Source organism: Leucopleurus acutus (assembly GCF_964270905.1).
Source record: "Leucopleurus acutus genome assembly, chromosome: 5".
Classification (NCBI taxonomy): Eukaryota; Metazoa; Chordata; class Mammalia; order Artiodactyla; family Delphinidae; genus Leucopleurus; species Leucopleurus acutus.
The window spans coordinates 28,783,755-28,808,207 of NC_139147.1; the positions used below are offsets into that span (position 1 = coordinate 28,783,755).

General features: G+C 36.5%; 1 protein-coding gene across 4 annotated transcripts in view; it reads left to right on the forward strand.

Moving 5' to 3' along the window:
• The window catches only part of NRIP1 (nuclear receptor interacting protein 1), a 94,618-nt gene that overhangs the window by 59,396 nt on the left and 10,769 nt on the right, over nucleotides 1-24,453 (forward strand). The gene's annotated exons all lie outside the window — the stretch shown is intronic.

The following is a 24,453-nucleotide window of genomic DNA, read 5'->3' on the forward strand; positions in this document are numbered from 1 at the left end:
ATATATACAATTATAGTATCTGTATTAGAATAAATTTGTGAATTTATTTACAATCTCAAATAATTACACTATAATCCATTAATATTTAATATCTTACAGCAGTGTTTTCTTTAATAGTGTAATCAGGCTGAGCAAAGAAAGTGGGCAGCCAACTGAGACTCTTGCCGTGTAGGGACCTCCAAGGAGGGGTACTAACCAGGCATGACCCCCTGCAAACATAATTAAATGTTGAATTGCCAAATTCAAGAAATATTCTAATTCAGATTGTTCATGGAAAGATTAGTCTCCAGGGGGTAGAGTTTGGTTTGCAAATACAGTAGATCCTGGCAGTACATGTCAGATGGGTATCCAAGTTAAAGACTGAGAGGGTCCGTCCAAAAAGCAGTGCCTGACAAGACTAGACTTGCCTTCATCCAGCTGGGCTGGTTTTATTTCCAATGGAGAAATGAACAAAGAACTAGAGACACTGTCAGAAAACCAAATTGACCAAGCATAGGGGCAGTGGGGAGACCAGTGAGCAGTGGAGGTGTGGTTTAGGGACTTGGCTCATGCTCCAAATCAAGTGTACATGAAGCGTATAAGTCGTACGGATGGCAGTAAACTGTTTCCAAGCCTTTCCCTCCTATTAGTAGATTAAAATTCCCACCTAGCTTTTTGCAAGTTCAACAATTGGACAGAGCAAGGTTTGCAGGCAAACTATTTAACCTCTCTAAACTTCACTTTGCTTCTCTTCAAAATGGGGATTATTATCATATCAACCTCTCTAGGTTAGTATGAAGGTTAAATGAGAAGACAATGTGTAGTTCCTGGACCATTATATATATCTGATAATTATTTATTTGTAGGTGTGCGTGTCTGAGTATAAGATAGTCATGCCCTCTGTGGATGTATGCTTTATACCACTGTTAATAAGAGGACTTGTCTAGGTAACCATAATATGATGTAGTAGAGCTGTTCGGGTATCTCAAAATGAATGACACAGTCTTTTCATCTTCTATATGCAGCGTGGTGAAGCCGAGTTTAAACTCTTATTCCTATTTTTTTACCTGTTAATTTAGTCTCATATTTCAAACTAAAAAAAAAAAAAAGGGTGTGTAACTTTAATAATATGATTCCCTCTCACAAACTACATATTCTTTGCCTTGATCAGTTATGTGATTTTTATTTGTAGTATTGACTTTATTAAACTATGTATGAAAAACTGTGCATAATTTTCAATGACCACCTTTCCATCTAACAGTATAAAATGTCTAAGTGAATCATGGACCTCACTTTAGAATTATAGAAAATAATTTGGAAAATGAGAACCCAGAGCAGGTAAGGTAAAGTTTAATTTATTTAAATCTTAGCTAAAAAGTTTTCATTTTCTTCAAGTGCCACTCAGAGTTTCTAGACTTTTCTTCCTTTAATTATAGAAATTATTTAGCAATTATAGACTTTTGCAGATCCTTAGGACACTGGGGTGATCTGAGTTTAACAAATGTAAAAGCCAAATAAACAACAATTAACACAGTACTTTTCTCTGGACTGCACAGAATAGAGGAATATTAGAAATTTCTTACGATTTGATCTCAGCTTAAATAAGATGTTACTTTTTCATTATATCGTACTTGTAATTTTAAGTGAAGTGATTATTTCTTTTGATCTTTATAAAAGCGTATTACTTGAAAATCAGAAGGATTTCTTAAAGTTATACCTTGTAATCATCTTTACTTGGCTTACATGATAAATTTAAGTAATTGTATATATATTTCCTATGCTGCCAGTTGCTTTTTAGTATTATGTATAGAATTAAGCGGTCAGAGAGAAACTAAGAATATGTATAGACATCCACTTATTCAGCAGAAATTGTGTCTCAGCTGTGCCTGTAGCAAATGGAATAAAACTAATCCTTGTCCTCCTGGAGCAGTAAGTACGGTGTAACAGTAGAAGACAAGCAGTAAACAAGTATTAAAAAAACAAAAACAAAAAACAAGGAAAAAGTATTACAGAATGAGAGAAGTCCTAAGACGATTGATCTCCTGGGTGCTCTGCTAGGGAATACATGGGGAGACCCACTTAGGAAGGCCGTTGGGAAAGGCTTGTCTTGGGAAGTAACATTTCAGGTGAACTGTGTGAGGGAGGCAAAGCAGCAGCTGTAGGAAGAGCCTTCCGGGAATCAGGACCCACACGTGCACCCCACTGGCTGAAGGGCCGGGAAGAACTGTCTGTTTTGGGATCGAAGGAAGTCTGTGTAGTTAGGGTTATGCTCTCCAGTCTCGTAGCCTGGAGCCACACGTGGCCTGTCTGAATTGAGATGTGCTCTAAGTGTAAACTACCCAGCAATTTAGAAGATGTAGTATGACAATAAAAAGATGTAAAACATTTTAAGAATTTTCTATTGGTTTCATATTGATACCATAATATTTTAGATATATTGGGTTAAATATATTCAAATTAATTTTACCTTTTAAACTTAAAAAAATATGACTACTAGATAATTTAAAATTACATTTGTAGTTCTCATTACGTTTTGCTGGACAGCGCCTGACTAGGGTATAATGAGCAAGGGGCTAAATGACATGAGATAAGGTTCGTTAGATTCTCTGGAGCCAGATTATGCAGGACCTTGTAGACTGTAGAGAGGAATTTAGACTATTTGAAGTGAGACGGGAAACCATAATGAGTTTTTAGTCAAAGGGATTTATCTTTTACGAAGAGCATGGGCTACAGTGTGGAGAATGTTTTGGAGGGGGCTCTATTCGGAAGCTAATGCAGTACTGTACACACACACACACACACACACACACACACACACCGCTAAACCAGTTAACACAACAGTTGTCAGATAATGTTATATAAAAAATATATCTCTAATCATCAGTGAGTTTTTCAGTCTTATTTGATGGAGTTTCTTTTTTTTTTTTAATATATATCCATTTTATTTATTTGTTTTTGGCTGTGTTGGGTCTTCGTTTCCGTGTGCAGGGTTCCTGTAGTTGCAGCGAGCAGGGGCTACTCTTCATTGCGGTGCGCGGGCTTCTCACTGCGGTGGCTTCTCTTGTTGCGGAGCACGGGCTCTAGGCTCATGGGCTTCAGTGGTTGTGGCTCGCGGGCTCCGGAGTGCAGGCTCAGTAGTTGTGGCGCACAGGCTTAGTTGCTCCACAGCATGTGGGATCTTCCCGGACCAGGGCTCGAACCCATGTCCCCTGCACTGGCAGACGGATTCGTAACCACTGTGCCACCAGGGAAGCCCTTGATGGAGTTTCTTAAGCTATGGGTACAGGCATTTGTTTAGGGTTTACATGTGTAGGGATTCTCTTTCGTCCAGTGTTCATGGAATATTAAAATTCTTACAAAATTAAATTCCTACCAGGCTTCTGAAACACTGGAATTAATGGAAATAGTAATACTTTAAAATCATTTATATCTTTAAAGGTTTTTAAACTTTTTGACAAACCTGTGACATTTCTTAATATTTTGTGGTTCGAGTAATCGTTTGGTAATTTGATAGAAGCTATGGACATCACAGGTCCCGCAGGACTGTATAGCCTTTAACCCTCCCAACTGTTCTCTGTGATACAGCTTGTTGTCTCTCTTTTGTAAGTGAAGAAACTTGAGAGACTTAGAGTAATTAAGAAAGGGGCCAAGGTTATAGGGTAGTAAGTGACAGGCTCTAGGCTGAAACTTAGCTCTCTCAGGTACATGTTGTGATAGCCTCTTATCAGAATGCTCCTTATGTAGTGTGTGTGTATGTATGTATTTTTGTGCGTGAATGTGAATTAGATGTGCCATGTTTTATTTCTCTCAGAAGCTGTAATTGTAGTACCACTTTTTAATTTGTATAAAATTGGAATAATGCTTAATCTTTGGCTTTTTACTGTTATTTATACTACTCTGATGATACAAGTTCTGGATTATTTTTCATACTACAGAAAAATGCAAGACATAGCAGTATAGTTCAGTTTTTTTTTTTTTTTTTTCCTGAGCTGTTTTTGGTTTTTTACCTTAGAAAGAAATTTATTTGCTATAGAGTCTGCTTCCACTTATGAATACTTAGGGGACACCATACACAATGCTATGTGCTTTGCATGTCTTAGTTCATTAAATCTTTTTTATAGCCCTATTAATTAGGTAACATTATCTCCAGAATCTCAGAAAAATTAAGTTAGTAGGTGAACGAAGATTCAAAACCTGAACTCTTAGCTTAATGTATTTTAGGCATCTTTGAAGTTAAGTATCTTCACAGTATCCCTGTTAATGACCATTTACACTATCAACAATATTTTTCACTATAAAAATCAAAAGACTTTTGAAATTCAAGTGAAAATTTTTAAGATTTTTAAAAATCATATGTCTTTAACAGAATTGAAATTGATTTGTCTCTTATCACTGACAAGACTGATACTTTTTGGTAAACTAATAGGTTTATTTCTTCTAGTTAATGAAGCTAAGAAAAAGAAAGATTAGGCAACACTCAGGGAAGCTCACTGTGCAGCATAAAAATCTGGCAGTTTCCTTTTTTTTAGCTTCATAATATTTTATTTTTATTTTATTTTACTTTTCTAAACATCTTTATTGGCGTATAATTGCTTTACAATGGTGTGTTAGTGTCTGCCTTATAACAAAGTAAATCAGCTATACATATACATATATCCCCATATCTCCTCCCTCTTGCATCTCCCTCCCACCCTTCCTATCCCACCTCTCTAGGTGGTCACAAAACACGAAGCTGATCTCCCTGTGCTATGTGGCTGCTTCCCACTAGCTATCTATTTTATATTTGGTAGTAAATGTAAGTCCATGCCACTCTGCCACTCTCTCACTTCATCCCAGCTTACCCTTCAGCATCCCCGTGTGCTCAAGTCCATTCTCTATGTCTGTGTCTTTATTCCTGTCCTGACCCTAGGTTCTACTGAACCTTTTTTTTTTTTTTTTAGATTCCATATATATGTGTTAGCATATGGTATTTGTTTTTCTCTTTCTGACTTACTTCACTCTTTATGACAGACTCTAGGTCCATCCACCTCACTACAAATAACTCAAATTCATTTCTTTTTATGGCTGAGTAATATTCCATTGTATATCTGTGCCACATCTTCTTTATCTGTTCATCTGTCGATGGACACTTAGGTTGTTTCCATGTCCTGGCTACTGTAAATAGAGCTGCAATGAACACTGTGGTACATGACTCTTTTTGAATTGTGGTTTCCTCAGGGTATATGCCCAGTAGTGGGATTGCTGGGTCGTATGGTAGTTCTATTTTTACGTTTTTAAGGAACCTCCATACTGTTCTCCATAGTGTCTGTATCAATTTACATTCCCACCAACAGAGCAAGAGGGTTCCCTTTTCTCCACACCCTCTCCAGCATATATTGTTTGTAGATTTTTTGATGATGGCCATTCTGACTGATGTGAGGTGATAGTTCATTGTAGTTTTGATTTGTATTTCTCTAACGATTAGTGATGTTGAGCATCCCTTCATGTGTTTGTTGGCAGTCTGTATATCTTCTTTGGAGAAATGTCTGTTTAGGTTTTCTGCCCATTTTTATTTTTATTTATTTTTAACATCTTTATTGGAGTATAATTGCTTTACAATGGTGTGTTAGTTTCTGCTTTATAACAAAGTGAATCGGTTATACATACGTTCCCGTATCTCTTACCTCTTGCATCTCCCTCCCTCCCACCCTCCCTATCCCACCCCTCTAGGTGGTCACAAAGCACTGAGCTGATTTCCCTGTGCTATGTGGCTGTTTCCCACTAGCTATCTATTTTACGTTTGGTAGTGTTTATATGTCCATGCATGTAGTAGAGTTGCATGTAGTAATCTCTCATGATCCTTGGTATTTCTGCAGTGTCAGTTGTTACTTCTCCTTTTTCATTTCTAATTCTATTGATTTGAGTCTTCTCCCTTTTTTCTTGATGAGTCTGGCTAATGGTTTATCAATTTTGTTTATCTTCTCAAAGAACCAGCTTTTAGTTTTATTGATCTTTGCTATCGTTTCCTTCATTTCTTTTTCATTTATTGCTGATCTGATCTTTATGATTTCTTTCCTTCTGCTAACTTTGGGGGTTTTTTGTTCTTATTTCTCTAATTGCTTTAGGTGCAAGGTTAGGTTGTTTATTCAAGATGTTTCCTGTTTCTTAAGGTAGGATTGTATTGCTATAAACAACTGCTTATTTTAGAACTGCTTTTGCTGCATCCCATAGGTTTTGGGTTGTCGTGTCTCCATTGTCATTTGTTTCTAAGTATCTTTTGATTTCCTCTTTGATTTCTTCAGTGATCAGTTCCTTATTAAGTAATGTATTGTTTAGCCTCCGTGTGTTTGTATTTTTTACAGATCTTTTCCTGTAATTGATATCTAGTCTCATAGCATTGTGGTCGGAAAAGATACTTGATACAATTTCAATTTTCTTAAATTTACCAAGGCTTGATTTGTGACCCAAGATATGATCTATCCTGGAGAATGTTCCATGAGCACTTGAGAAAAATATATATTCTGTTGTTTTTGGATGGAATGTCCTATAAATATCAATTAAGTCCATCTTGTTTAATGTATCATTTAAAGCTTGTGTTTCCTTATTTATTTTCATTTTGGATGATCTGTCCATTGGTGAAAGTGGGGTGTTAAAGTCCCCTACTGTGAATGTGTTACTGTCGATTTCCCCTTTTATGGCTGTTAGCATTTGCCTTATGTATTGAGGTGCTCCTATGTTGGATGCATAAATATTTACAATTGTTATATCTTCTTCTTGGATCGATCCCTTGATCACTACGTAGTGTCTCTTTGTGTCTTCTAATAGTCTTTATTTTAAAGTCTATTTTGTCTGATGTGAGAATTGCTACTCCAGCTTTCTTTTGATTTCCATATGCATGGAATATCTTTTTCCATCCCCTCAGTTTCAGTCTGTATGTGTCCCTGGGTCTGAAGTGGGTCTCTTGTAGGCAGCATATATATGGGTCTTGTTTTTGTATCCTTTCAGCCAGTCTCTGTCTTTTGGTGGGAGCATTTAATCCATTTACATTTAAGGTAATTATCAATATGCATGTTCCTATTCCCATTTTCTTAATTGTTTTGGGTTTGTTATTGTAGGTCTTTTCCTTCTCTTGTGTTTCTTGCCTAGAGAAGTTCCTTTAGCATTTGTTGTAAAGCTGGTTGGGTGGTGCTGTACTCTCTCACCTTTTGCTTGTCTGTAAAGGTTTTAATTTCTCCATCAAATCTGAATTAGATCCTTGCTGGGTAGAGTAATCTTGGTTGTAGGTTTTTCTCCTTCATCACTTTAAATATGTCCTGCTGCTCCCTTCTGGCTTGCAGAGTTTCTGCTGAAAGATCAGCTGTTAACCTTATGGGGATTCCCTTTTCTGTTATTTGTTTTTTTTTTTCCCTTGCTGCTTTTAATACGTTTTCTTTGTATTTAATTTTTGATAGTTTGATTAATATGTGTTTTGGCGTGTTTCTCCTTGGATTTATCTTGTATGGGACTCTCTGTGCTTCCTGGACTTGATTAACTATTTCCTTTCCCATGTTAGGGAAGTTTTCAACTATAATCTCTTCAAATATTTTCTCAGTCCCTTTCTTTTTCTCTTCTTCTTCTGGGACCCCTATAATTCGAATGTTGGTGCATTTAATGTTGTCCCAGAGGTCTCTGACGCTGTCCTCATTTCTTTTCATTCTTTTTTCTTTATTCTGCTCTGCAGTAGTTATTTCCACTATTTTATCTTCCAATTCACTTATCCGTTCTTCTGCCTCAGTTATTCTCTGCCCAGTTTTAGATTGGGTTGTTTGTTGTTTTGATGTTGAGCTGCATGAGCTGTTTGTAAATTTTGGATATTAATCCTTTGTCAGTTGCTTCATTTGCAAATTTTCTCCCATTCTGAGGGTTGTCTTTTCATCTTGTTTATGGTTTCCTTTGTTGTGCAAAAGCTTTTAAATTTCATTAGGTCCCATTTGTTTATTTTTGGTTTTATTTCCATTTCTCTAGGAGGTGGGTCAAAAAGGATCTTGTTGTGATTTATGTCATAGAGTGTTCTGCCTATGTGTTTCTCTAAGAGTTTTATAGTGTCTGGCCTTACACTTAGGTCTTTAATCCATTTTGAGCTTATTTTCATGTATGGTGTTAGGGAGTGTTCCGATTTCATTCTTTTACATGTAGCTGTCCAGTTTTCCCAGCACCACTTATTGAAGAGGCTGTCTTTTCTCCATTGTATATTCTTGCCTCCTTTATCAAAAGTAAGGTGACCATATGTGTGTGGGTTTCTCTCTGGGCTTTCTATCCTGTTCCATTGACCTATATTTCTGTTTTTGTGGCAGTTAGCTTTGAATGCATGATCTTATAAACAGTGGGATAATGGAATCAATAGGTATGTTATCACTAACAGTGTCACATATTTTAAAGTATCAAGTCATAGTAAAATACCTATATATGGGTCTACTTTAAATTGCAGATTCTGGTAGCTAGGAATTAGAAATGGCAGATTCTTGGTTTGTAGTACTGTTTTACAAAAAGATAGTTTAATATACCAGAGTATCCAAAACATTTGCAATGTGGTACTACTTCAGTTTCCATTATACTGTTTAATTTTGGAAAGGATAGATTTTGTCTAATTAGTATAAAATTACATTAAAACAATTCTGTAGGACTTCCCTGGTGGTACAGTGGTTAGGAATCCACCTGCCAATGCAGGGGACGTGGGTTCGAGCCCTGGTCCCGGAAGATCCCACATGCCGTGGAGCAACGAAGCCCATGCGCTGCAGCTACTGAGCCTGCACTCTAGGGCCCACGAGCCACAACTACTGAGCCCATGCACTACAACTACTGAAGCCCGCGCGCCTAGAGCCTGTGCTCTGCAACAGTAGAAGCCACACAACGAGAAGCCCGTGCACCGCCACGAAGAGTGACCCCCGCTCGCTGCAACTAGAGAAAGCCCACGCGCAGCAACAAAGACCCAACGCAGCAAAAAATTTTTAAAAATTAAAAAAAAAGAGTATTATACTTTCTGACCTAGTGAGTCCTTATCCTAAAAAAAAACTCAGAAATGTCAACAAGTTATTCACAGCAGTGCTATTCATAATACAAACTGTTGAAACTGCTTAAACGTCCAGTAATAGTGAAATGGACAAGTTAGTGTCATTAGATTCATAGAATGGAACGAAGACCCAATGCAGCCAAAAATAAATAAACAAACAAATAAAGAAAAAAAGAGTAAGCTATCATTTAAAAAAGCATTTATGTAAATTATTAGCAATATCTATTAGAGATATAAGGAGCATAAAGAGGGAAAAGGTAGCATTTCTTGAGGACTTGCTTTATTGGATGTTTTATATATGTTATCTAATTTTCACAACTGTCCTATTAGATAAGTTGGTATCATACACATTAAACTGAGACCCAAACAGATTTACCTAGTTACAGAGCTAGTGGATGAGCCCCAGTGTTTTTATTTTTAAAGCTCATGGTATCTTTTAGAAATGAAAACTGGAAGGAATTTTTTATTATACAGATTGTTGGAAGGTGTAAAAGAAGGTCTTTCAGAAGTAAGCTGTGGAAAATTTGACTCTAAGAGTTTCTTCATCTTCAATTGTTAAGATTGACAGCTGGTGGATTGGAATGGTGTCTAGTCCTGTCAGTAGCCAATATAGGACTGTAAAATAGTTTATGAAGTTGAGTTTCTCAGTCCTGATTTTTTTTGTTGTTACTGTTCTCGATTTTAGTTGGTTTTTTCCAGTCGTCTTTTGTCCCCGGGTCCATCACTGATAACACACAAGTCTAAATACTTAACACTGCAAAACACAAAGCTTACCTTCTCTAATCATAGAAGTGCTCTTCCTATTGGAATTCTTTCTAAATAAGTAAAAAGCGATTATTGAACAGAGATTTTAAGAAGGTTTAACCATTTCTATCCCTTCTCAGACATAATTTTTACAAATAAGGTTTGACTGGTATCAACTATCTGATGACCATTTTTCTTGATTATATAGTAGAGATTCAAGGCACGTCCTTACTTAGTTTTGTTCCAGTATGCAGTTTTCAATGTATAATGTTGTTCTTCCATTTTGCTGGTTATACAGAACTCGACCTAGCCCTTTTATTCTGAACATGTGTTCCAGCCGTTTCTACTGCACAGTGTTTATGCTACTGAATAATATATTTAGAACAAAAATATTGACAAATTTGGGGACTTTTTTTTTTTTAGTACACTGTAGATGTTTTTAGTAGATTGAAAGAGTTTTTTTCTCTCCCCTTTGTGTCACTCTTCTGAGTATTCCTGCAGTGTATGTACTTGTGAGGGGGTAGGTGGAGGAGACACCTTACTTGGTAAATCAACTTCAGTAATAATTTTGTAGCAAACCTGTGTTTACAGTTAGATTTTGGGGGGGGGGGGAAATACTAAGTTTTTGGTTTGGAAAGTTTGAATGGTATTCTCTTATGTAAGTATAATACAGAAACTTATAAACCATTTCTATTACTATATCAAAAACCACAAAACTCAGTCAAACTTAATTTGTAGGTTAAATTGTTTAAGTGATATCCTTGCCTCTGTAATTTATTTAAAAATAGGCTGAGTTCCTTGAGTATTCAGAGTAGAGGCGAAAACAGTGGTCAGAGAAGTGGCAGAAAGTCTTAAAGGAAAAACCGCCTTTTAATTTTGGATGAGATTTCTGACCATCTCAGATATAAATGGACAACATTTGTAGTCATCTTCTACTTTAATGCTGGGAATATATGGGCAAATTCTTGTCATATGCCTGGGCTCTAAGATTGCTGGGGAGGAAAGTAAATGAAACAAGGCCATGTTTCTTCTGATTTCTTTCTTCTCATAAAAGAGCACATTAATTTCTTTATTCTGTTTGCTTTTTGAAAATTGGTATCATTTATGCAAGTCTTTTTATTTCCTTCTGATATCCATGAAATTGTCTCTAAAGCTCGACTGCAAAAAAATTGGAGTAACACTTATAAGCATCTCCCTTCTGTGGGTAAGAGGGAGGATGAAAGAAAGCATTTTATTCTATTCGGGGGAACACATACTTACCCCCGAAAGGAGCATCAGTCCTAAATGATGCAGAAGAAAAAGAAAGGCAAAGTGATTATTCTTAGCTGTATTGAGAACATTCTCAAGGACTTCGAAATATGGAGCTAAAATAACTAGAGCCGGGGAGATGCAGTAGACTCTTAAAGAGGCTCTTGTTGAGCCTAGTGCTTTTAAATGAGTAAAGTGAGGCACAAAAAGATGACAACACTTGGTCACTTTTTTCTTTCTTCACTGTCTCTCATAGCCCCAGAGTTCCAGGAGTTGGTCCATCTGGCCGGATTCAGTGTCTTCCCTATGTTGATCCCACACAGGTCCTGTTGAAAGGAAGAAGCATTTTACCTGATATACAGAAAAAAATTGAGTGAGACAGTTGGAGAACTGTAGCAGTGGAACCTTCTGCCTCTTCTTCTTGTTTATTCCACCATGGAGTAGTTGTTATTTCTGACTCCTGCCTTTGGGCAATTGTTGTTGAAACATTTGGGGCCAAGGCTGTTATCTAGGGCCCCACCAAAGTTTATTTAAGAAGAATTGGAGACAGGTGGAAACCCCGTAGTTTACAGCAGCAAATGAAATTAAAGAAGTACCTGGAATCCCTAGGTATAACCTGGCCTTGCCTGACCCAGGGTAACCCTGCTTCCCACCCACCCAGCTTCACTAATGAACTTTGACTGCAGGCACTGTAAGAGTGTGATGCTGCTTGCTGTTAGATGCCATGACCGTTTATGGGCATATTTTGCTAGAGATGGTAGAGGTGGCTGAATCAAGATCCCCCTTATGTGATATTTTGCTATTTGGCCCTCTGAGCAAGAACCATCTGGTCTTTATTTCCTTGCCAACTTCAGTATAACCCATCCACCTGCCTTTGTGCTAGGTTCCACTTTAAGAATTCACTTTCCAGTCTGCTCATACATACAGCTTGAATACCAGCATCTCCCTTAAGATTTTATTACCTCTTATCTGGTTCGTGCTATAGCTCCCTGGCATGGACCCTTACCGTCTTCTAGCTAATAGGCATAGTACCTAGGCTGTGTATTAGATTAAGGCATTCCCCCTGAGCTTGCCTGTTTTTCATCCATTCATTCTCAAGGCCTTGCAGGTTGCTCAGGGCTCATCATTTAGGGCTTGGACAACCCTGGTCTGACCCACAGTTGGACATTAATACTTGCATTATTAAGTATTAATAACCCACCCCATCCCACCTCATACACATTTCCCAACATAGGGAATATGGTCTTCACGTCAGTATCAGGAGCCTTTGTAGTTCTGAACGCCAGCAGCACCATGAGTAAGTCAGGTAGAATTAATTTAAGACTTGGGAATTAAAAGATGGAAAGAAGAATTAGAGAAAGTAGACCATTTGAGAGGTTGGGAGGGGTAGAGGAAGGCAGGAAGAAAGAAGGGATGGAGGAAAAAAAAGTACATGTTTCAGGGCTGGAACAGCTCTTGGCTATGCCCTTGGCTAGTGGTACTAGAGTCATGAGTTGAAACCAGTTGATGGGTTCTGACTCTGAGGTCTTAGGAAGCGCTCTTGAATTGAATAGTCCAGATTTGTTGTCATCTTAGCAAAATGACAAAGGGGACGAAGTCAGGAAAATGGACAAGGAAATAGTCTACCTGTGTTCTTTCATGGTTCCTTCTTTTCCTTGATTGAGAGGAAGATCAATATTTTGTTTTACTTTTCATGTGAAAAGAAAAATGAGACTTCATTTCTTTACTAGTGGCCATGGTCTAAGTGAATTGTTCATGAATATATACATTCGTGTAGATTCAGTAACTTCAGAGTCAGTTAAACTGCTTGGCTCATATGAAAATAAAGACTTACCTACTTTTAAATTCAATGGAGTAGGGAAAATGATAAAACAAATTAAACTGTAAAGTTCTTCAACATCAGTAAGTTTCACACCGCTGCAGGGATAACTTGACGAAAGGACACGTTCAGCCAGATGGCCTGTGCTGGCCTCCTTCCCATCCCTGCAAAAGGTATGTTATTCACTCCCAGGATAGCTCAGGGAAAGAGCTGCTTATGGAATTAAAACAACCAATGTCCAGTTAACCCCTGTTTTGGTCAGTGTTTCCTACACAGTTTGGATAATTGGCATACTTTAGTTCCATCAAGGGAGGCAGCTGGTTTGTTGGTTAGTTCAGGCCCCTGGGCATAAGAAATGTGAAATTCTTTTATCCGCTCTGTCCCTACAAACTCTCAGTGTGACCTTGAACATCTTATTTACCTCTTTGTGTCATTGGCTGTCCCCATTTGAAAATTGGAGATATGTGTTGGAGGTAGACCATACATGAGGTAGAGGTACTGTAGGAAAAGTGAGGGAAAGGAGCGTTGATATGTGCAGAGGTCTTTAAACCACGGATTTAAAGGTGTAGTTTTTCTTACATAGTACTACTGCCTTATCTTTGGGATGCTGCAATTGCATAGAACAGAAGCCTACTCAACAAAGCTCAAGTACAGGGAGATTTATTAGAGGCATGTAGCAGGCTCTTCAGGAACCCAGTGATAGGAGTGCACTGCACTTTCTTGAAACTGGAAAACATTCATCAACTCCTTGCTGTCTCTTCTCTCTCTCTCTTCCTTTTTGCCTTCCTCATCTCTGCTTCTCTCTCTGTACCTACTTCGTTCTTTTCTCTCAGCCTCCTGACTCCTCTGTATACTAATCTGTGAAATGTGGCCTATTAAAGCAACCCCAAAATGAAGGTTTTCAGTCACTTTGAATTATATATCCCAAGAGAGGAAACGAATTGGTCCAGTTTAGTCACATTCCCAACATGGTCCATTCCCCTGATTCTTCATGAAGAAAAGTCTAGGGAAGGAAAAATGATAGGTATCTTTTGTGCATGAAATGAATGACTCTTTGGTTTAAGTAAACATGTCTTACAAAATTAAGGAATTAATTAACTAGGTTATTAAATTACAGATCCAAAGTATTTTTTTAGTTTTACAGGATATATATAGAATATGTTCAAGCATTTAACAGAAAATATCAGCCATGGAGATACAAATGCCAAAGACAATCCCAACTCTCAAGGAGCTTTATGTGGGGTGAAAGTGAAGAAAGTTTTTTTGAGAAAGTCCTCTAGTCTGGAGCTGCGTCCATAGAATAACGTAACGTTAATCTAATGCTTAGAAAATGCCAGGCATATTTCATGTAATAGAACATCTTGATGAGGTAGGTACTATTATGATTCTAATTTTACAGCTAAAGAAACGGAGCCCCAGAATGGATAGGTAACTTGACTAGAGTCACCCACCGACAAATGGCAGAGTGAGGAATCCAAAGAGTGTTTTCTTAACTACTGTGCTTTGTGGCCTTTCTAATAAAAACAAGAGACAACAACAGACACAGATTTGAGAGTAGGAAAAGTAATCCAAAGTTCTCCAGGTGCTACAGAGTCGTTTGCTTTACCAAATGCTTTCAAATTCACCATTGTTATAGTCTGTGGCAATTTAAACTAATAGGGAAAGCTGGAACTCAGAAGACCCTAAACTAATTTTTTTTTAATAAATTTATTTATTTACTTATTTTTGGCTGCGGGGGCTAGTCTTCATTGTGGCATGCGGGCTTCTCATTGTGGTGGCTTCTCTTGTTGTCGAGCATGGGCTCTAGACGTGCGGGCTTCAGTAGTTGTGGCGTGTGGGCTCAGCAGTTGTGGCTCACGAGCTCTAGAGCTCAGGCTCAGTAGTTGTGGCGCACGGGCTTAGTTGCTCCGCGGCATGTGGGATCTTCCCGGACCAAGGCTCGAACCCGTGTCCCCTGCATTGGCAGGCAGATTCTTAACCACTGCGCCACCAGGGAAGTCTCCCTAAATTAATTTTGGATGAGCCACTTATTGGCCAATTAACCGATCACTCAGTTGCTTGTTTGTTAAAATGCAAATGAAGGTAATATAATATTAACCAACCCCAGGAGAAAAATCAAAGAAAACATATCTTGGCATTTCATTTGAGGAGGAGGTATGGCTTAAAGCACTTGGGGAGAAGCAGGGCTTTTTTAATGTATAGTAAACTCAGTAGGAGTCAACAGCCTGTGGTGGAGAACTCCCAGGAACATTTATACACTACTTTGGCCGGTCGAGAATTTATAAAGAATTGCATCTTTGCAGACTGGCACCCAGGTGCATGTGTCTTCCTTTGTTTGTCCTTTGCTAGACTCCTTCAACAGTGGAATTTAACTGTCTTATCTAGACCTTAACAAGGTGCTGGACTTAGTCAGTGGAATAATGTTTCTAATGTTTGAAGGATAATTGAAGGATTAGCCTTGTTTTCTGTGGCCCCACAAAGGACTAATGATCAGAGTAAAGGAGACAGATTATAGCCCAGGTCAGGGAAGAATATCATACTACTGCAGTTGTGCAAATATGGAGTGAGTTCTCTGAATAATGGATAATCCTTGTTGAGTACCTGCGTTGTGCCCAGGCACTGTGCTGAGCACTGTATGAGCACTGTCAGATTTATTCCTCACAGTGGCTCTGTGAAATAGCTATTGGTTTTTTCACACTTAAACATAAAACTTTCAAGAGTAGTTAACTTGCCCGAGGAGGTCAAACAGCTGGCAAATGGAAGAGCCAGAAATTGAACCCAGAGCCATCTGACTCCAAAAGATACCACCTTGGAATACAATCCATGGTCACTAGAAGTTTTCAGAAGTAAACTAGACAACCAGTGTTAGCAAATAGATTATTAAAGGTGTTTAAGCATTGGATGGGATGACTGATTAGGCAGATGACCTTTCAACTGTCTCCTAACTTTTAAATTGGTCTCATTCATTATGTTTGTAGAATCTATTTGCTGTTAGGAAAATGATAGCTAGTGGTAGAGCCATCATAGGAAAATAGGTTTCTCTTCATAAAAATTAGCTGTTCTGCCATTGTTGTACAACTTCCATAAATTTGTATTCCCGGCATTAGGGAGGCTAGGATATTTGTCAGTTTAGCTTTAAAAACAAGTCATTAGTCCAAGTGAATAAAGTGTCTGCTCAAAAACCCTACAATATTTTATGATAGACAAGGAAGTTTGAATTGATAGTGTGATTACTTTAAAACAAATGTCTAAATAGCTTTTGGAGTATATAGTATGATATATTTTGTTTTTAATATATATTAAAGAGTATCTTATTGTACATTGTAGAAAAATGTGTGTTCAAACTTGTATCTATCTACATCAAAGTTAGATATTTTCTGGACCTACATGACTTCTTAGCCTCCTCAGACCTGAGAAACATCATTTAGGTTTGATACCCTACCATGAAGCAAGTGGGGGCCTGAAGCTTACCCCTTCAGTACAGGTCAAAGGAGTGAATTGCCTTGATTTAACATTGCTGCTAGCAGCAGCATGCAGATGTGGAAGAAGTAGGAAAGGCAGGGCAATGACATGTTGACTCCTCTTGCATCAGTATTCCAGACCTGCTTGGGTAATGTTTGTTTTTGTTGAATTGGTTTTTAGATTTTCAGGTATAGTCTTTTTAAAGTAATTTGATCACTTTCGCATATTCTAATTGAATCACTTTATGGCAGGATATTGTTTTTATTTAGCCAGCCACAGTAAAAGCTCATGCTTGAAGCTCTTCAGCAAATACAGGTTCAAATGAAAAAGATCATCCTAAGAATAGCTTTGACCAATTTGAGTTCATCTTTATTGCACAATTTAAAGGGTTCAAGTTGTTTGGTATATAAGTATTACATATTTCAGTGATTGATTTTTCAAATGGACAAAGAGAAATAATTTCTCATTTGTGGTTAATATGTGATACAAAGTTAATTCATAAAGGCTTTCTTTCCCCATTTCATTATAACTCTTTTTTAGGAAGAGTTTGATTTGTCTGATTTTAGGGGTTAAATCTTTCAATGTGATACTTCATTTCTTAAATACATCTCCATTGTAAGAAAATTTAACAATGAAATATTTTAGTGTAAATGGATTTTATTCAACTTCCTGTGAAGTGAGTAGTTTGAGAAGGGAAAATGGTGAAAAGCTTTATGATACCAGAATTTTAAAACATTTGCTCATTCTTGTCTGTAGTCTATGGACATGTTATGTCTTACAAACCTTAGCCAGGAAGACACTGGTTAAAGGAAACTGGATGAATATGATCATTTTTTTATGAACAGATGTTAAAGACCCTCATAAATATTTAAATCTTGTATTTTTCTAGCAGAATACTAGTTACATATGTTTTCCAAACCCACAGAACTTCCTGCATAGAATAAAGTACTTTATTGCTTTTTAATTTTTTTGGTTAATTTATATTCAGAGAGGGGCATGATGTCTTGAATTTGAAACCAAACATTATAACCATTATTACATCGTTTCAAATCTTAAGTTACCTTAGAATTATGGTACACCCCGTGTTTAATAGTCTGAGGCTCTAGGAGTTTGACTTGTTGCATGTTCTACTGGAAATGCTGTCTCTGCCAGGTGCTGGGATGTACGGTGACAAAGACGTAATCCTTGCCCAGAAGGAGTTTACATTCTAGTTGAGGGCCGTGCATAAACAATGCAAACTATAGTTTTGTGATGAGATGATTGAAAGATCTACTGAGTGCTGTGGAGTCCCAGAGATGAGAAACTGCCCTCAGCCTGTATAGTTCAGGGAAGGCTGCCCAAGGAGGAGGGAGGGGGGTATAGCCCTCAGCTGAGACTTACAGAATAGAAAAGATATCTTATTCCTTTAGCTTGATTGTGGGTAAGTGGAACATCTTTTAAGTCTGATATATTTCATCAAATGATGATGGTGGTAGGGATTGTGTGGGTGAAGAGGTAGGGAAGGGCACTGAGCAGAAGATTCTTTTCTTTTTATTCTGCATCACAATTATTTTTCCCACTGTTACGTCTTACTCATCTCCTCATGGCAGTAATGGCAAGAATTTAAATATGAAACAAATTATTCATTTTATATTAAGTGCTACAATTGAAAGCGTGATAACTACCAAACCAATAAAGCAAAATATAAATAGAGGAAATACTGACATAAGAATTTAAGTAATTGATACTGGAGTTGAACAAAGTACTGAACAGAGAAGTTTCAGTATGGTATATACGTGCCAGCCCATGTGTCATCATTCTATCTCCACCAGAATAAAAAGAAAGAAAACAAGAAAAATGATGTATATGATAGAAATTCTCACAAAGCTAAAGTATTTCATTTTTTGCTGTTAAAATAATTTTATTAAATAATGCTTATAGTAGATAGTAGTAATTGTTTCTGATGATCTTAATTGCTAAAGTAAAGGTTGTTCTGAAATATTTTTGGTCCAGTAAGTGAAGTCAGGAAGGCACAGACCTATGTGACCTAGACTGGTCTTCCTGCTTCTTCTCCAGCTCGTAGGAGCCTCTTCTAAAGCCCCCTCACTACCGACACTCCAGTCTATAGCTGAGTGTCAGGGGCCATGGCCAGGGCCATGCAGACTGTCCCTGCTCATGGACTGAACGTGCCTGACACCTGGGTAGCAGGTCTCAGGTTGGCAGCCACTGGCCATAGCTCCTAAGATTATTACTTCAGACGTTTGCTTCTGTGTACTGATGAGCAAGAGAGACGTTGTGGAAAGGTATGGGTGGTAGTTTCTCAGTCAAAATGAAACCACTTAAAATAAATAACCTACTGACGGTGTGCCAGTAGCTTTATCTCCCTAGTTGAAGAACGTATTTTAGCACGTTACCTGTTACTGTTAACGTTACCTGTCAGTATTTAAAGACATAGAAATTCTCCAGGTACATTGTGCGTATTCTTGTTGTTTTGCTCACTGATCCCCTGGGGTGGGAGCCTGTTAAGTTCATTGACCTCTTTCTTCCCTTTACACATATCACCACGATGTCTCTCTGTCCGTGGATTGTGTCTGTAGCGATACTTCTCTGCCACAGACTGGCTAAAGCCCTCAATCTAGAAAGCTTTGTGTTCTGGGCCATTATGGGCAAGCGTGGTGTCATAATGTTTTTATTATTTCTGGAAAATCAAGTCAGAGTTCACACAGCAAGGCGGCACTTTCACCCAGAACATATTTATTCATTGGTAAGTGATTCCTCTAAATAGACTTTAATATAGTATATTTTACAAGGAATTCTGTTTGTTTTAAACTAAAAAATATGTCAATAGATTTTGTGATCAAAGTTTGATGTACAAATGGGTGTCCATTACTGGTAATTTTGATACACCCTTGGTCTGCTTCTGCCTGGTAAAGGAAGTTCCATTTTCAGTGGTATTTAATTTGATAACTTTTTTTTTTCCTTTTTCCTTTGTTATTGAGAAACTAGCAGACCTTCTAGGATAGGATAATTCTGGTATTTTCATTCCAACCTACTTAATTCATCAAAAATAATTTTGCAAAATAAAAAACTGGTAATCGAGAACATTTACATGTTCATGTATCATAATTTGCAAGTTAATCAAGTTACAGCAGGTGATGCTTAATTTAACAAGGAAGGCTTTTATATTATAAATTTACCCCAACAGCATTATGCATTCTTAAAAATAATTTCTTGGTCAGAATGCTTCAGTAAGAACATTCATCACATAACTCTTGGTTTCATAAATGTAATTTAAGATAAATTAAGTATCTTGTTTGAGCAGCTGAAACAAAAGGCATGGTTTTGTTAGATAATTATACTGTTCAATAATATACTCCATTAAGAGTCACTTCCATTGCTGCTGTTGATAACCAAAGTTTCTTCATATATGTATAATTTGGAAATTATCATGGAAGACTATGGACACATTGTAAAGTTTTTCTGGTTGAACCAATTTTTAGCAGTTAGATCTGTGTATTAGGGAAGAAGTGACCCAAGACGTTGAGAAATAAGACAGTTTGCATTTTAGCTGGTACAAAGGCTTAGAGGTGTCGGGGAGCATGGTCGATTCAGGAACCTGTAAAATCAGTTTCAGAGTTGTCACGTGGCAAGGATCAGTTATAACAAATGAATAAATAAATACCCAAGAATACCTACACATATACATACACACATGTAAAAACTCATGATTCTGAAACATACATACACTACTCTCTTTCTTACTCTGTGATCCAGTACAACATTTTTAGTAGAACATACTTTATAACAAAAAGCGCATAAAGATCTTGTCTTCAAAGATGGGGAACATTTTTAAAACAGAGTGTACCCCTGTGAGTAAATGCAGAGTGTCTGGTAAGTGTACTAAAAGCCCCAGGATCAATGCCAGCTGTTACATCAGTTCTGTTGGTAATCTTTCTTACTGATCTATGACCTTGACCTTGTGTTTATGTCTGTATGTCAAATCTATTTTAGGGCTAGGGAAACTATAGTTGAGTTTAATAGGATTTATGCTCCAGTCTCAAAGGATGTTCATATATATATATACATACACACACACACACACACACACACACATACACACACATATATATATACACATATATATGTAACGTGTATATAGATATAGAGATATGTATATATCTATATATATATACACACATACTATAAACACTCAATTCCAGGAGAAGAAATCACCATTTTCCATTATATTTTATATTTTGATAGACATTGGAAATTATTATGCTTTTCAAATCTGATAGAAAGCACCAGTTACTTTGAAGGGCTATTGGAAAAGGTAAGGAGAAGCTCTACCCTGTTAGTTTTATATTTAAACTCCTTTTTCCACACTTATGTGCCACCAAATAATTTGTTAATAATTGTTTTGTGTTTCTTCAGAGAAACTATTGTTTAACTGAAGGCAGTGAACAGACATTAATGTTAATGCTGAGTATCAGGTATTCTTTATCATATAATAATTCTCTTCCTGGATTTCTAAAAATTACACTTAGAATTTAATTTTATTTAAAAATATTCTAGTTTCTGTGTTTTCAAGATAATACAGCACAGCATCCATGAAGGTGTTCCATTTTAGAGTAGAAATTGTTTGGCAGTTAAGCTCTGTCTCTAGCTCCTTTGATTCTGTGAGCCTTTTTAATTTAAAATCTCGAACTTTATACTCTTAACTTTGATTATAAATTAAATTTTTATGTAAACTACACAGGCAGAATAAAATGGATAGTGGACTTACTGAATCTGATTCATAGACATAAGCCTTTTGAGAATAATTCAGAACAAAGAAGCTCTTCTTTATTTCACTGTATCATTTATAGGGGATACATGTTTCTGTCTCCAGGATAATGTTTTTTACCTCTCTCATGCGTTTGTCTATGTCATCAAGGGTCTTAAATCTTTACTATTGCATTTTATTCAGTATATAGTCATTGAGAGATAAGCAGAAGCTCCAGTTTGAATATAAGCTCATATTTAGCTTTTAAATAAACATCTGTTTGAAATTCTGTGCCCCAGTAAAGAAAGTAGTGAAGATAAACAACTGGGGGATTGAATGGGTAGGGTGTATGGCTGTTTCAAAATCATTTCCTTCCCCTAGAATTCACTAAAAAGACGATAGAACATACTGGTCAGGGCTATTTCCACAATTTTTATGACAGCTTGTCATCTTTCTGGTGAAAATGCTTGTCATTTTTATCAACTACAGTTTGATACATTACTTGGAATCATAGAAATAAAATTTTAGAGTTGAAGAGGTCCTCAGATACATATGTCCTGTTGAACACTCAAGTCAGTCAAGCACTAACGTCTCCTAGTGAGTCTCTTAATAGGGAAAGTGAGTGACACTATTTTACTCCTGTGGAAGCAGCTGACAGCAAGTTAAAGCTGATGGGCCTCGAAGGTAGGAGCAAATTTGCCCTTGGGCAAAAATATGTAAGTCCCTCAGGTTGCAATGGAGAGCAATCTGGGCAGCTGTTTTACTCACTACAGCGTCAGTAGCTTCTGTTACCAATCTCTGAAGAGTATTTACACCTAAAATGAGAACCCCTGGGACAGGGCCAGAAGCTCTTGTGGTCTAATTTTAAATGTTAAGGTCCTCAGTTGAGCAAAATGTTTTCAGGTAAGTATTTTCTTGGCACCCATCAGGTTGAACATCTTTTGATAGATAATGCTACAACGAAAATTGTCTTGGAATTTAAATTATATGAAAGGACATATACTAATTCTGATTTATTTTTCAAAAAATTAGAAGTATATTCTAATAAATGAATTACCAGGCCTCCTCCTTTACGATGCCCATTATTATTCCCAGCTGTAAAATTAGCAACAATCGAACATTTCTTTTATTATTTTTCTTAACTTCTTTTCAAAAACTAACTCTTAATTTATAATAGAGGATTCACTATATTCTTCACTTTTCACTGAAGTCCAGGACCATTATCTGAAATTTTACTTTCCTTTATTGTTCTATGACATTAAGTGTTGGGTTTTATATATTCTAACTTTTTATCGGCCCTTGGTTTAGAAAGCTAATCTCATCTGTTTGCATAAAATGTTTGGTGTTACATCTTCTTGATATATTTTTCTTGGGTTTTTTTTTTTTTTTTTTTTTTTCCTGTTCAGCTCCTAAAACTTTCTTTCAAAGTCTCACCTTGGAGACCACCAAGAGTTCTCTGAATCATTTACCTGGATTTGTATTGCTTAAGTAAAAGTTTCAATAATTAGGACTTTTGAATCTTCTTAGTACTTACATATTTTTCTTCTAATGCTTACTGGAACATCTTAATGTTTGTCTTTCCTTGTGCATAAAATTGCATCCCCAAAGTACTCTACAGTGAAACTTAGGTAATATTGTCCAATAGGAGTAGCCTCTCAGTTCCTTCTGCATTTTGAGGAATCAGAGCCAAGAATCCAAATGCTCATTAAAGTGGCATTGCAGAAATACCTTTCAGTTCAATACTCAAACAGCTGTTACTTGATGATGCAGAAGAAATTGGAGATTTCATGGGAACAATTGGAAGTCGTGAGGTATTCATTAGACGTCATTTAAATAGCATACAAAGTTGACTTCATAGATGTTTAATCATTGAAATGTGTTTTTAGTGGAGAATTTGATTACTAGTGAGATACTGAATCCTTTCCTTAAATACAGCTAGAGAAAGACCTTTCTCATGTATTTGCAACCAAAAGTAGTCCCACGTGTAAGAATCCTATTAGATGCGTCCTTCATTTATCCAAGTAAAATCTTTTTACTTGGACTTTACCATTTATAAAAGTATTTAAATATTCAGCGAATTTTCCCTTTGCTTATTAATAAACCATTTCCAAATAGAAAATGTAAAACAGTGCAATGGAAATATTTTGCTTTAGAGAATCAATATAACACCTAGTTAGGAATTGTTAATATGCAAATTATTTACAACTGTCTTTTATCAACTAAAGCGCTAAGAAAAAAGTTACATTATGTTGAGTCTTATTTTTCAAGTTCTTTTTTTTAAATGTAGCTTTTTAGAAAAACGTACTTTGAATTCAAGCATTTTACTAGTTATTTCATTAAACTAGTCTGCGTATTGAAACTTGGATCTTTGCCAAAATCTATCTATTCATATGGCCAAGACTGCTTGAAATTCACTTATGGTTTAGTTTGATTTTATTTTTAATAATTCTGTCCTGCCACAACAATAATTCTTCTTGCTGCATGCTAGTGGACCAATAAAATCTCAATTTTATTAAATTTAAAGATATTTTTACGCTTATAAACAATTTTATATTAATAAAAGGATTTCATTTATAATTTTAACACTGTAAAATGGTTATACATGAATTTTATTAAATTATCTTGAAATGCATTAACCCTTGGTATACAGTCAGGGTTCTTTGAACCCAGTTTTAGTTTGAAGTTGTTTGTTTGGTAGGAAGGATTGTATTATATGACTTTTATTCTTTTTTAATGTTTCAATGAATGTGTTTTCAATAGGGAAAAAACATCTTGTTATTACCCTGTGTATCCATTGGAACTTTTTATAACTCAAACATACATTATGGAATCTTAGTGATCTTATTTTTCCTGTATCTTTAATCATTTTGCCCTTTTATCATTTTGGAAATTAATTCATCATTTACTTCCAACTGTATGATATGAAGACTAAGATTATAAGCCAAAGGAAGTTAATGAAAGTGCCTAGAAAGATGATGCAGTAGTGAAATATGGCATCATTATTGTATCATCTTCAGTTTTCTAATAGCATAGCCTGTTAATACTGTATTATCTTTCAAGAGTGTAAAAAAATGTTTGGAGATTATCTTTGTAGTCTTTCTATTTTGTTTTAAATTTGTAGTAAGTATAGTTGAGAATTCAGTATTTTTTATTTTCCATCCCTAATGTTAAAGAGAAGAAAGTTGGCATAGGAAGATGCTTCAATTAGGTGAGTCACTGGATGAGTGCGAAGAGACTGATAGTAGCATTCTTTACATGATTGATGATGGTGACATTGAGTGTATAAGCAACATTTCGGACTGTTGTCTTCAGATGACAGTATCCAAGATGAATTTTCTCAAACTCAAGGATCAATGAGTGAACAATATAGTTCTTATTCCCCCAGCTTAATTGAGATATAATTGACATATCATATTTTATAAGGTGTGT